Consider the following 13422-nt stretch of genomic DNA (forward strand, 5'->3'; position numbering starts at 1 on the left):
ATTTATTATTATAACCTTTTCTAGTTACTGTTCAAAACATTGTATTTTTCTAATTAGACTATGGGGTATGGGGCGGAGGTTGGGGGCTGAGTTGGAGAGAAACGTCCAAATCACCACCCCGGGTGGGCGTGGCCCCTTGGGTGGGAGTTTAAGGCCGGCCCTGGGGTATGCTAGCGATCCTATGTGGCCGCCTCTTATTGGCTTGTTGGCTAGGGCATAGCGGGCCATTTTTTATTTTAATACACCTGGCCAAGCCACGCCCCTCCATACCCTACGGACACGTCACTCACCAGTGGGGGGGTTCGAACTCCACATGTCAACCCATGCCGTAAACCCCCGCCCCACCATACCCCACAATCTTATTATTCAAAAGATTGTCTTTTTAATATACTTATATTATATTATTATTACTGTTCAAAGCATTCCCTTTTTAATATATAGAAGAATTTTACTTCCGGTTTAAAATTACGCTTTCGTTCTTCGTTTAAAATTACGTTTTTGCCCCAAGATAAAAAATAAAACTATAATTTTGCCCCTAGCTCAAAATTACGCTTTTGCCCTCGGGTCAAAAACGCATTTTTAATTTTGTTCCCAGTTTAAAATTACGGTTTTGCTTTCCGTTTAAAATTACGTTTTTGCCCCCAGTTCAAAATAAAATGTTTTTTCCTCTAGCTCAAAATTACGATTCTGCCCTCAGCTCAAAATTACGTTTTTGCCCACAGTTCAAGTATATTTTCAAGTTAAGGGAATAGTGCCAGGCAGCTAGCTTGCCTGGCACTTCCCTATTGGACCAACCCATTTTTTTTAATTTTATTCCCAGTTTAATATTACGCTTTCGTCCTTCGTTTAAAATTACATTTTTGCCCCCAGCTCAAAATAAAATTATAATTTTGCCCCTAGCTCAAAATTACGCTTTTGCCCTCGGTTCAAAAACTCATTTTTAATTTTGTTCCCAGTTTAAAATTACGGTTTTGCCCTCCATTTAAAATTACGTTTTGGTCCCCAATTCAAAATAAAATATTGTTTTTTCCTATAGCTCAAAATTACGATTCTACCCTCAGCTCAAAATTACGTTTTTGCCCACAGTTCAAAATAAAATTATGTTTCCCCTAGCTCAAAATTATGATTTTGCTCTCAGTTTAAAATTATAATTTCGCCTCCAGTTCAAAATATAATTACGATTTTACCCTCTATACAGACATGTTACATGTTATGAGAGAGAAATATTCGGTTTATTGCCCCGCAACGCGGGCGGGGCGAAAACTAGTCTGATACATAATAGACCCTCAAATTACCAAGCCACACAAGAATCAAACTTTATACTTTCCTACTATTCAAACACTTCTAGTTATCACCTGCTACAAACATAAGTTGATGACGTCAGAATTCAATAGTTCAGGCCTTTTATTGGGCAAAATGGGTGGCACCTTCAATAGTGTCAGGCAGCTGCCTTTCACTCTTCTATTGGCCCAACAAATTAACAATTTTATCCCCCTTTAAAATTACGATTTTGCCATCAGTTAAAAATTATGTTTTCGCCCCCGCTTAAAAATAATTTTACGCTTATGCTCCCAGCTAAATATTTCAATTTTGCCCCCGGTAAAAAGTTACGATTTTGATCCGTTTCAGTTTACAGTTTTGCCATTAGTTTTTTTCCCTTAAATTTACGATTTTGCCATCAGTTCAAAGTTATGTTTTTGCCCACGCTTAAAAATAAACTTAAGCTTTTACTCCCGGCTAAAAATTCTAATTTTCCTATCGGCTAAAAATTACCATTTTGCCCCGTATAAAGTGATACTTTCGCCATTAGTTTTTTTTTTTTATCACAGCCAGGTTACGATTTTGCCCTCAACTTAAATTTACATTTTTCTCATCGTTTTTGTTTGTTTTCCTGTTTAAATTATGATTTAGCCCCATTTAGTTTACGATTTATCCCCGAATAAAAATTATGATTTCGCCCGCAGTTAAAAATTACGTTTTTCCCATCGTTTTAGTTTTTTTTTTTTTTTGCAAAACTATAAAGGTTTTTTTTAATTGGTTTACTCGATTTAATTTTTTTCCGTGTCTAATGAGTTGCCTAACACTGGCTCATTAGTCTTGAAAAAATACAGTTTTGCCCTGAGCCCAAAATTACGGTCTTATCATCGTTTTTGTTTTTTTTTTTTTTCCTAGCAAAATTATATTAGTCTTTTTTTAATTGGTTGAGCATTATTCGACCATTACCCCGCAACGCGGGCGGGACATCTACTAGTTATATATACAATTTAACTAGTTCTTATGAACAGTATAGTAATTAGACAATCTTAGGATCCTATTTACAGTAATACCATAAGCCTTTGTTTACCATGGCATTACCTGTATGTTTCCATCAAAGCCCATGAGTATGCCAACTTTCTTCAAATCAAACCCACCTATTTGTCTCTATTCTTTTGAAACACTGCAAATTAAATTGGTAATCCACCAAATCGATACCATTTAGTTTTTTTCCCTATTTTTTTTCCTTGTGGCGATTTATTAATTATTTTGGGTTTTATTGTTTGAGGATGGTGTATATTTGTGTTTGTCTACGTCTTACGTCAGTTTAGTGTATAACTCATGTTTGTCTTGCTTACGTTTTACATTATGTGGCGGTATAAATTTACATTTTTTACGATTTTCCTCGGTTTTGGCCGTCGTTTGCTTACTACTTAGCACGACAAAAGAACCTCACGCCCGCAACGTAGGCATTAAACACTAGTTATATATATATTACAATTAATAATTAATAACTTTGGTGAATGGTGACTTGAGTTTTTTTTTCTTTTTGCATTTTTTTTTGTTTTTTTTATACTGTTATCTCTCAATTTTTTGTATTAACACTTACAACCCCTTAACTTTTTAAAGACTTTGTAATCGAGTTTTACGTATTTATTTTTATGTACATGTAGGTATAAATTCAAGTTAATTTACGTATCGACATAATTTTTTCTGGAAATTTAGTCGGGTCAGACATAATATGTTCTTATGCTTATTCTGTTGATCTATGTTTTGACGTAAGCTTTCACTTTTTTTCCGAAAATAAGCCGGGTCAATTATAACACGTTTTCATGCTTATTTTTATGTACACTTTTAGTTGGTCTACGTTTTAAAATAATTTTTTTTTTCAGAACCTCTTGGCAATGCACGATACAATTTAATAGTTTACACCATTTAGAAAAGGATGTCTCTAAATGAGGTATCCAATTCAAATTGAACAGGTTAATATCACAGTCTAGTTTTAATGCTACTTTATATATTGTTAAAAAAACAAGTGTTACGCATCAGACCAAAATAATACAAGAGTACAAGACCAAGAATATAAAACCTTTTGAAAAAAAAATATAGACAAAAGATCAAATACGAATACCCTTATCATACAAAACATACGAATATAGTTAAAATGTAAAAAAAAAAAAAAAAAAAAAAAAAAAAAAAAAAAAAAACGCATTGACATTTTCGTAATTATTTACTCGAAGAGCAATTATCAAAATTACTCTACAAATGATCTTGTAGGGTAATTTTGATCTGGTAGAGTAATTTTGTAAAATGTTCTTATAGGGTAATTTTGATCTTGTAGAGTAGTTTTATAGAGTATTATAATTACTCTATAAATGATCTTATTATGATAATTTTCATCTTGTAACGTAATTTTGTAGAGTATCATAATTACCAGTGTTGTAAAAGTCGCTAGGCGGTCCCTAGTCGGCCGACTAGGGAGTTGGGAGTAATCGGAGTACTCGGAGAGTACTCGGGGAGTACGTGGACATGGTAAATATAAAGAAAATTAATTGTTATATATTATTTATGTGTTAAAATAAGCATAATTCATGTCAACTGAGTATAATTTAAAATGAAACATGTTTAAAGTTCAAATATTCTGAATACAAGTCCGACTAGTCTGAGTACAAGGCCGAGTAGTAGGCCGATTTTGACCGAGTTTGACCGATTAAAAGTCAACAAACCACGTTGACCGCCTAGACCGACTAGGCCGACTACGTCCGACTATGTCCGACTAGGCGCCGACTAGGCCGACTAGGCACCGAGTACTCCCGAGTAATCCCGAGGCCGACTAATTGAGACCGCCTAGGAGGAAGTCGCCTCGGAGGGGGTCCGAGGACCGAGTACTCGCCGAGTACTCGGCCGAGTAATCCGACTTTTACAACACTGATAATTACTCTACAAATGATTCTGTAGAGTAATTTTGAATTGTATATTGTTTGATAAACTTGCAGGGTAATTTTGATACACTTATGGAGTAATTTTGATACAAGGTGACTTTCATACACTTGTAGAGTAATTTTGATAATTACCCTACAAGATCAAAATTACTCTACAAGATCATTTTTAGAGTAACTTAATAATTACTCTACGAGCAAATAATTACAAAAATATCATCATGTTTCTTTTCATGCGTTTCATACGTTTTGTACGACTAGTAGGGAACCCGCGCGTTGCGGCGGAGTCGACAACATAGGGCGTGCCCATAAATCAAACCTTAAACCGATATAAAAAAAATCATATGTGAATTGTGTAAATATATAACGACCCGCGCTTTGCGGCAAGGTAAGTTTTTAACGACTACTTAGAACAGTTAAATAGTAGCATGCTACGTTGTATATACTTTTTGGGGGTCTTTAGTTTTACATTAAACGTAGGAAGGGGAAATTGTAATAAAAAATAAGAAGTTGTAATCTCATTTAATTTATAAGCTTTCGTCTAGAAGTATTGATTTACAAAAAAGTCCAGGGCCTGTTTCCAAAGAGCACTTCTATTCAAAGACAAAAGAACAAATTTATATTTTGTAAACATTACTATAAAACTACTTGGAACAAATTCTTGAAACCTCTTGTATGAAAGTTGCATTCAAGTATCCAAGTACAACTGCATGATCATCAGATGTAACCATTTGTCCATTATTTTGTAGCTCCAAACGGACCTTTTCATTAATAAACAACATATAAAAAAACATTGATTGTCAATGATTTTTTAAGCAAAAATAGCCTAATATTACTTGATACAACAAGCATGAAAAGCATAATCCCAATTAAAAAACTAAAATTTGATCTATGCAGTTGTTTTATCCTTTTTGGTTAGATTATAGACCAAAAAGAAAAGAAGAATGATGCTAAGAGATGTAAAAACAATGCACGGTATATAACTTGACAAAAAAAAAAGTTAGCTTTGACATTCAATTATTCAAAAGTCAACTAAATGAACATAATTTACCTGTTATAAAGACATGACCACACAAGTAAATAGCATGGAGATTAGGACACCCATAAGGTAAACTCATCTCTCCAACATCACTAACTCCCTCACACCAACCAAAATTTATCGACTCAAGTTGTTGTCGACAGTTGTATCCTTTAGCCTACAAGCACAACTCAAAGACGGTTTATAAGTACGACCACAAATATGAAATACACCCCACATATACATTTGTAATACCATACCTTCAGAGCCTTATTGGTGGCTGCTTTCACAGACCCACAAAGGTTGAAAGTTTTCAACTTTATATAGTAACTACTACATAACTTGAGACCATCGTCACTAAAAGCCTAGCAGCCATAGATGTTGAGCTTAGTAAGATTTGGACAACCTCCAGTGGCAATGTCCGTGCGTTGCCGCGGATGGTTATGTTTTTTAGGCGTACATCTAGCAATAATAAAAATATTCTCGAAAGGAGAAGATTAAAACCTCCAACAGTCATTCTTTCCGAATAAGGTTGAAGCATTAGAGCTTTTCGGTAGTACATCATTCCTCGAACTGGAAACAAAGAAAAATTGTCCAAAAAGGTACAAGTTTCAAGAACTATGTAACATGGATATGTTAACAAGGGTAAAGATCAAATAGGAAGTTAATTTTCTCTAGGAATGATAGGAAGCCATAGGATTATGACATGTGGCAAATTTTAAAATAAAGAGAAAGGGTATTTTAGTCAATCCAACTCTTTCTTCTTCCTTTTTCAAAACCCAGTAAATTCAAAAACCCATCATTTTCAAAATCCACCATCTTCAACTATTTCTTCACTTTATATCTCAATAATCACTACATTATAGTGCGATTTTCATCACAAATCAATGATTCAGAACCCGATCAACGTGTTCTTCAGCTTTTTTTTTGAAGAAAACCCAGTTTAATTTCATAAAAAAATCTCGTTTTTTCCGGTGATTTTGGAGATAATCACTCGATTCGTTCGATTCGAGCGTTGATAAGTGTTTCTATCATTCAAATTCCGTCAATTGATGAAGAAATCGGCTTCGATCCATGTAAGAAATTCTTTAATTTCATTTTCATGATCTGGGTTTTTTATTTAGTCATTGCGTTTTACGATCTTTGCGGGGGTCCGGGGGCGGCAGCCCCCGGTAGCGGGGTCCCAGGGGCGGCAGCCCCTGGCGGGGTCCAAGGGGCAGAGCCCCTGGCTGGGGTTGAGCTGCACTTCGAAGACAGTAATTCGTATTGGCTCATTTCGAAGACAGTAATTCGTAGCGGGGTCCCAGGGGCGGCAGCCCCTGGCGGGGTCCAAGGGGCAGAGCCCCTGGCTGGGGTTGAGCTGCACTTCGAAGACAGTAATTCGTATTTGCTCACTTCGAAGACAGTAATTCGTAGCGGGGTCCCAGGGGCGGCAGCCCCTGGCGGGGTCCAAGGGGCAGAGCCCCTGGCTGGGGTTGAGCTGCACTTCGAAGACAGTAATTCGTATTGGCTCATTTTCTATTAAATTGCTGTACTAAAAACGCATCAGAAAAATTAAATTTCCATAAATTGGCTCATTTCGAAGACAGTAATTCGTAGACAATTCAGACAGTTCACAGTGACAGACAGTTTTATGTGTCCATTGCGTTTTAGAAAAAAGACAGTTCACAGTGACAGACAGTTCACAGTGACAGACAGCTATTGCGTTTTAGAAAAAAACACATTTTTAAGTGTTTTTAGTCATTGTGTTTTAGGTAAAACACATTTTTTAGGTGTTTTCAGTCCATTGCGTTTTAGAATGAGTCATTTTTAAGTGTTTTCTGGCCATTGCGTTTTACATATAAGACATTTCTTTGTGTTTTTGGTGCATTGCGTTTTAGGTAAAACACTTTTTTATGTGTTTTCAGTCCATTGCGTTTTAGAAAACAGACATTTTAAGTGTATTCTGGCCATTGCGTTTTACAAATAAGTCATTTTTTTGTGTTTTTGGTGCATTGCGTTTTAGGTAAAACACATTTTTATGTGTTTTCTGGCCATTGCGTTTTACAAAAAAGTCATTTCTTTGTGTTTTTTGTGCATTGCGTTTTAGAAAAATGTCATTTTTTAGGGTTTTTTTTTCATTGCGTTTTACGATACTGGGGTTTTTTCTATTGCGTTTTACGCAACTGGGTTTTAAATTTTTTTTTTCAAAATATAGCAATAGTATACTCGTTTTAAAGATAAAAAAACACTCGTTTTTTTGGTGCAATTTTTATAAAAAAATAATGTCGTATGAAAGAGTTATTAACGTTTAAAAAATGGGGGGAATTGGAGGAGAGAGAAACTATTGGCTTGGATTGACTAGATTGCCCCTGAAAAAAGTCACGCGCCTCTTTTTTTACTTTCAATTTCCCTGATTTAATCTTAGCCCTTGATTAAGTAAATGGATGGTCAAGATCACTTCCTAGCCTTCCTAGCCAAATAAACTTCCTATTATATCTCCACCCATGTTAACAAAAGATAATATAATGTTTTATACTGGTTCTTGACAACGTTTGTCCACGATATGATGCCCAAAACCTAAGTTCAAGGTTATCATCTTCATTCTCAATAAGAACTGTCTCGTGTGTATTTTCATCGCGGCCAATTTGAGCAAGAAAGCTTTTCCATTCGTCTGCAAAATCCAGAAAATTTTTGTATCTTTTCATAAAAATAAAGAAATAATACCCCTGCTATTCATTGAACATGAAAGCCAAAATACTGGGATAAATCTTTTGGAGGTAAAACAAAATTGAAATCCCATCTTCAGTTTTCTTAAGAAGCTCGTTGATACTATAAAGTACAGTCTCCGAATAATAATACGGAGTTAAAACACTGGAACATTGAAAATATTAATCACCCAATGAGTGTTTATTACCAGTTAAATAATAAATATCCAAAAGAAAATATTTTACCTGAATGATAACATTTCCCGAACAGGTTGGGGTCTAGGCATGTTCATGAAAAGTGAATTTGTGAAGAACTCCAACCTACGTCTAGTGTCTAGGTTTCTAGGGACGTTTACTGCTGAATCTTTGATAGTGAAGAGTGAGTGTAGCCTCCGAATTTGTAACTTCTTCATAAATATAAATAACTTTAAAAGAATACATAGAAAAAAGGTCAATTAGCACAAGTTTGACTTGTACAAAAGTCAATACCAATTCAGGGTCTCTTGGCCACTTAATCTTTGAAACAAACGGCCTTCCTTCCATGCTTTTATCAACATATTCCATGTGGCATAATTTTCTCTATCAAATGATTCGGAAATCCAGTCAGGCATATGTTTAGATAGTAGCAAACTAAACAACATATAAGAAATTAAAACTTATTGTTGGCGCACACCTCATATTTACACTAAAAAAACCAAGCTGGATAACATCGTAAAGATCTAGCGCAACATTAATCGCACCAGTCTCCAGTTCAAGTGTCCCAACTTCTTTCTGCACATGTAGCATGCAAAACCACATTCATTATTACAGGTAAAAAGGGTACATCAAGGTAGCTGAAAGAATATCAACCAAGGAAAAAAAGATTAGCAAATGAACACCGACCAAAATTCCTGTTAGTGTAGTAACTTTCTGAGTAACAAGAGACAGTTGCTCCTTTCACTATACTTCCTCGAATTTCATCATATATTCTATTAACCCTGCAGAAAATATAATAATATAGTAATTTCAATCATTTTAAACACAACAAGTATTTATAAAACTCAAGAAAATTAAAGGCAAAAAATGAGTTTGCGTGTCATTACTCATTTCGACCCAATTTACTTGCCAATTAATTCATCTCTAGCTTAAAGAACTAACAAAATATACAGTCGAAACGCTTACCACTCTTTGCCATCATTGTCAAAAATTGAGGTCAAAATCAGCTTGATGGTGTAAAACACTCTTCAACAGCATATTTCATGTAATCGTCTCTCGAAATCCTTTCCCACAATTGTATTTGTGAGTCACTCTCTGCCGCCAAATGTTGCATCAACGAATATCTAAATATAGAACGACTTCTTTAATAAAGAAATTCACATAATAAATAAGAAGAACCAAAATGTGGACCAAGAATTTGAATAACCTTGCTGGCTAGAAGAAAAAGAGGCCATTTAACCATGGGAACAAAGCCAGTGTTTTTTTGGCATTTGAAGCAAATTCCATTTCCCTGTAGAACTTCGATTCAACGAACAAGCACAAAAATTCAGCCGTCATATCTGTCATGATTATAATTTATAAACCCTAGAATACATCGTTAGCATAAACAATCCACAATCCTGAATAACCACAACAATTCAACCATCATATATGTCATGATTATATAAACCCTAGAATACACATCTTTAGCATAAACAATCTATAATTCTGAACAATCACAACAATTCAGCCGTCACATCTGTCACAATTATAAAGCCTAGACCACAAATCTTATCATTAACAATCTATAACTTTAGGAAAATTATATTTCCCATTTTTTATTTTGCTTTATCTTTAACCGATTTACACTACAATCACTTACACTACAATCACTGAATAAAGTTATCATTTTGAGTTTTTAAAGAATTTTCTGTTACGTGATTTTTTTATCAGTTACATTATTTATATCAACGCTTCACACGATTTATTTTTATCTATGTTTTGACGTGAATTTTCGTAACGTTGTTTTTAAACCGACCAGTTGTTTTAAACGTTTTTTAAATCGTTCGGTTTTCTAAAACATCCAGCCTCATCTCTAAATACCCCATTGCGACGTGTTTTTTTTATTTACATTAAAACCGACCCGCTATAATGTGCGGCTGTCGTGTTTATCTTTATATACATTTTGGTGTAATTTTTTTTTGAATAACTTGGCTTTCTTATACGACATATCTTTTCCGTGACTTCCGAATATACCATCGCGGCGTAGTTTTTTTTATCATTACGTTCGCGATTTGCGTATATTTATCTACGTTTCAAACCCGCCGCGAAGCACGGGTGGTAACCCACTAGTTAAAAATAGATTTTGGGAAATTTCAACCTGTTTGACAAGTTCTTCTTGTTGCTATTTTGTTGGTTTGACCCTTTGAGATGAAACACAACCCAAATCGAACCTGTGATAGGGAAATTCTCTATATTGATACATTGTGATTACATTGGTTTAAATACAAATTTACAGAACCATAAAGTAGGAAAGTCAATAACAAAAAAATAACTACAATTGAATATACATAATCACAGGAACTGATTTAGGAGAGATTGTTGAACTTTCCATATCATCTTTTATCCCCCTGCAAGCGAAACGGCGGCGGACAAACTCGAAGCAATTCCCGAAAGTGCTCAAACTGAGGTCGTGGTAAGCTTTTAGTGAATATGTCCGCAAGTTGCAGTTTGGTAGGAACAAACTGAGTATGTAATCTGCCTGACATGACCAATTCACGAACAAAATGATAGTCCAAATCTATGTGTTTAGCTCGTTTGTGAGACACCGGATTTTGGCTCATGAACAGGGCACTTCGGTTGTCACACAAAAGAGTCAGTCGTGAGGGAGGAAGAGCATGAAGCTCCTTTAAGAAATGAGTGATCCAGACGATCTCAGCTGCTGCATTTGCCATGGCCCGATACTCCGACTCACAACTAGACCGGGCCACCATTGGTTGTTTCTTGGCGCTCCAAGACACTAAGTTACCACCTAGAAAGATCGAATAACCATACGTGGACCTTCGAGTCTCAATACATCTTGCCCAGTCCGCATCCGAATACCCCAAAATGGATGAAGTCGTAGGACGACGAAACACGAGACCGTGGGATAGAGTGCCTTTAACATACCTGAAAATCCGTTTAACCAATTGAAAGTGCTTTTCTGTTGGAGCATGCAGGTGTTGGCATGCTTGGTTGACGGCATAGGCTAAGTCGGGGCGGGTGATAGTTAAATATTGAAGGGCGCCTACGATAGAACGGTAAAAAGTGGGATCAGAATATGGTGTTCCATCCGAAGTGAAAGTGTCCGATGTCGATAGAGGAGTTGGGGCAGGTTTAGCATGGCATAAGCCGGCACGTGTAACGATGTCATTGGCATATTTGGATTGAGTGAGAAAGAGAGTCGAGTCGGATCGGACAACCTCAAGACCGAGAAAATAGTTTAAGGAACCAAGGTATGGCAAACTCCTTATGAAGACGACTCGTGAACATAGATAGAAGAGATGGTTTGTTGCCCGTAAGGATAAGATCGTCTACGTAAACAAGCAGGTACATAAGAGAGTCTCCTTGATGAAAGACAAAAAGGGATGGATCGGCACGGCTGCAAGAGAAGCCGAAGGACAAGAGGAAGGAGCTTAGATGATGAAACCAAGCCCGAGGGGCTTGTTTGAGACCGTAAAGAGCCTTATTAAGTTTGCAAACATGAGATGGAAATTTCGGTTCAACGAAACCCGGTGGTTGCTCCATGTAGACGGTTTCGGATAGAGACCCGTTGAGAAAGGCGTTGTTCACATCGAGTTGGTGGAGAGACCAATCGTTAATGACGGCTAAAGAGAGGACGATGCGAATGGTGGAGGCCTTTACAACGGGGCTAAAGGTATGGGTGAAGTCAAGATCCGGGATTTGTGTGAATCCTTGAGCTACAAGACGGGCCTTGTGACGATCCAACGACCCATCGGAATGATATTTGGTTCGGTAGACCCATTTTGAGCCGACAATGTTGGTGGATGGAGGACGCGGAACAAGAGACCACGTATTATTTCGACGAAGAGCCTCAAGCTCGGAGTGCATGGCAGCCATCCAATGAGCGTGTTTGAAAGCACTTTTAAAACCTTTAGGGTCAGTGGCAGTTAAGAGAGCTGCATGAAGGTTTGAGTGCATGGCTTGAGCAAGATATGAGGAGTGCTTTGGATTGGGTTTAAAGGTACCGACCTTAGAACGAGTCACCATTGGGTGTGAGGAGGCGGGTTCGGGTTGAGCAGCAGGAGACGTAGGGGAGGGCAGTACATTGGCAGCAGGAGAGGCTGCTAAAGGTGGTGATGGGTTACCGGTTGAAGAAGATGGCGGAGGCGGTGAGGGCAGGACAGGAGTGGGTGGCGTGGACGGTTCAGGAGTGGGTTCATGAGCATGTAGCGGTTGGTTGGGAGGGTTATTTTTGCATAGAGAGCATGGTGGGACTGGTGTAGAGGTTTTTTGGAGAGGAGAAGTAGGAGGAGTGGGTGATGGGTTGGTAGGAGGGAAAGATAAAGGTTCATTAAAAGTTGACAGAAAGAGAGTAGCTAAATTGGTAGGAGAAGAGTCACTGTTGTAAGGAAAAAATGACTCGTCAAAGCGAGCATGACGAGTGACGTACATGCGAGAGGATGTAGGATCAAAACACTTGTAGCCTTTATATTGCGGAGCATAGCCCATGAAGATACAAGGGAGACTACGTGGGGCAAGTTTATGTGGTGCATAGTCACGTAGGTACGGGTAGACACAACATCCAAAAACTCGAAGATTGGTGTAGACGGGTTTAGTAGAAAAAAGCATCTCAAAGGGAGATTTATCGTTTAGAACCTTGGTAGGTAAACGATTGATGATATATGTGGCTGTACTAAACGCATCGACCCAATGAGAGGCGGGAATGCGAGCATGAAAGAGCATAGCTAAACCCGTTTCGACTATATGCCGATGTTTTCGTTCGGCTCGTCCGTTTTGCGCGGCTGTGTACGGACAAGAGAAGCGATGAAATGTGCCATTTTCATCAAAGATCTTGCGTACATATTGGTTGACAAACTCCGAGCTGCCATCACTTTGAAAAACCTTTACTTTTCGTGAAAATTGTGTTTGCACAAGCCGTAAAAAAGAGTGCAATATGGTATAAAATTCTGTTTTGGATTTAAGTGGATATAACCACGAAAAACGTGAATAATCATCCACAAACACAACATAATACTTGTAGCCATCTTTGGTAGTGATAGGCGACGGTCCCCATAGATCACAATGAACGAGATCTAAAGGATGTGACGCACGTTTGTCATTTAAATTAAACGGTAATTTACGGGCCTTAGCAAGTTGACAAGGAGAGCAACCATGTTTCTTTAAAACACAAATAATGTCATAGGCAACATGCCCTAAACGATTATGCCACAACTCAAATGAGGCTTTATTGGAAGAAACAGAAGCAACGAAAGCAACAGATTTATCCCGAAGCACGTAAAGACCGTTCTCACATCGACCTTGAGCGAGTGGCTGGCTCGGTTTCCGG

General features: G+C 37.3%; 1 long non-coding RNA gene and 1 pseudogene across 1 annotated transcript; both read right to left on the reverse strand.

Moving 5' to 3' along the window:
• Positions 1–4735: 4735 nt before the first annotated feature.
• LOC110925699 lies at positions 4736–5733 on the reverse strand. Its single transcript, XR_002584672.2, has 3 exons — positions 5472–5733; positions 5245–5389; positions 4736–4954 (listed from the first exon to the last, which is right to left on the reverse strand). It is a non-coding gene; the product is annotated as an uncharacterized LOC110925699 (long non-coding RNA).
• A 5-nt stretch (positions 5734–5738) lies between these two features.
• LOC110925290 lies at positions 5739–10846 on the reverse strand (annotated as a pseudogene).
• Positions 10847–13422: the final 2576 nt, after the last annotated feature.

This window comes from Helianthus annuus, chromosome 17, assembly GCF_002127325.2.
Source record: "Helianthus annuus cultivar XRQ/B chromosome 17, HanXRQr2.0-SUNRISE, whole genome shotgun sequence".
In the NCBI taxonomy this organism is placed as follows: domain Eukaryota; kingdom Viridiplantae; phylum Streptophyta; class Magnoliopsida; order Asterales; family Asteraceae; genus Helianthus; species Helianthus annuus.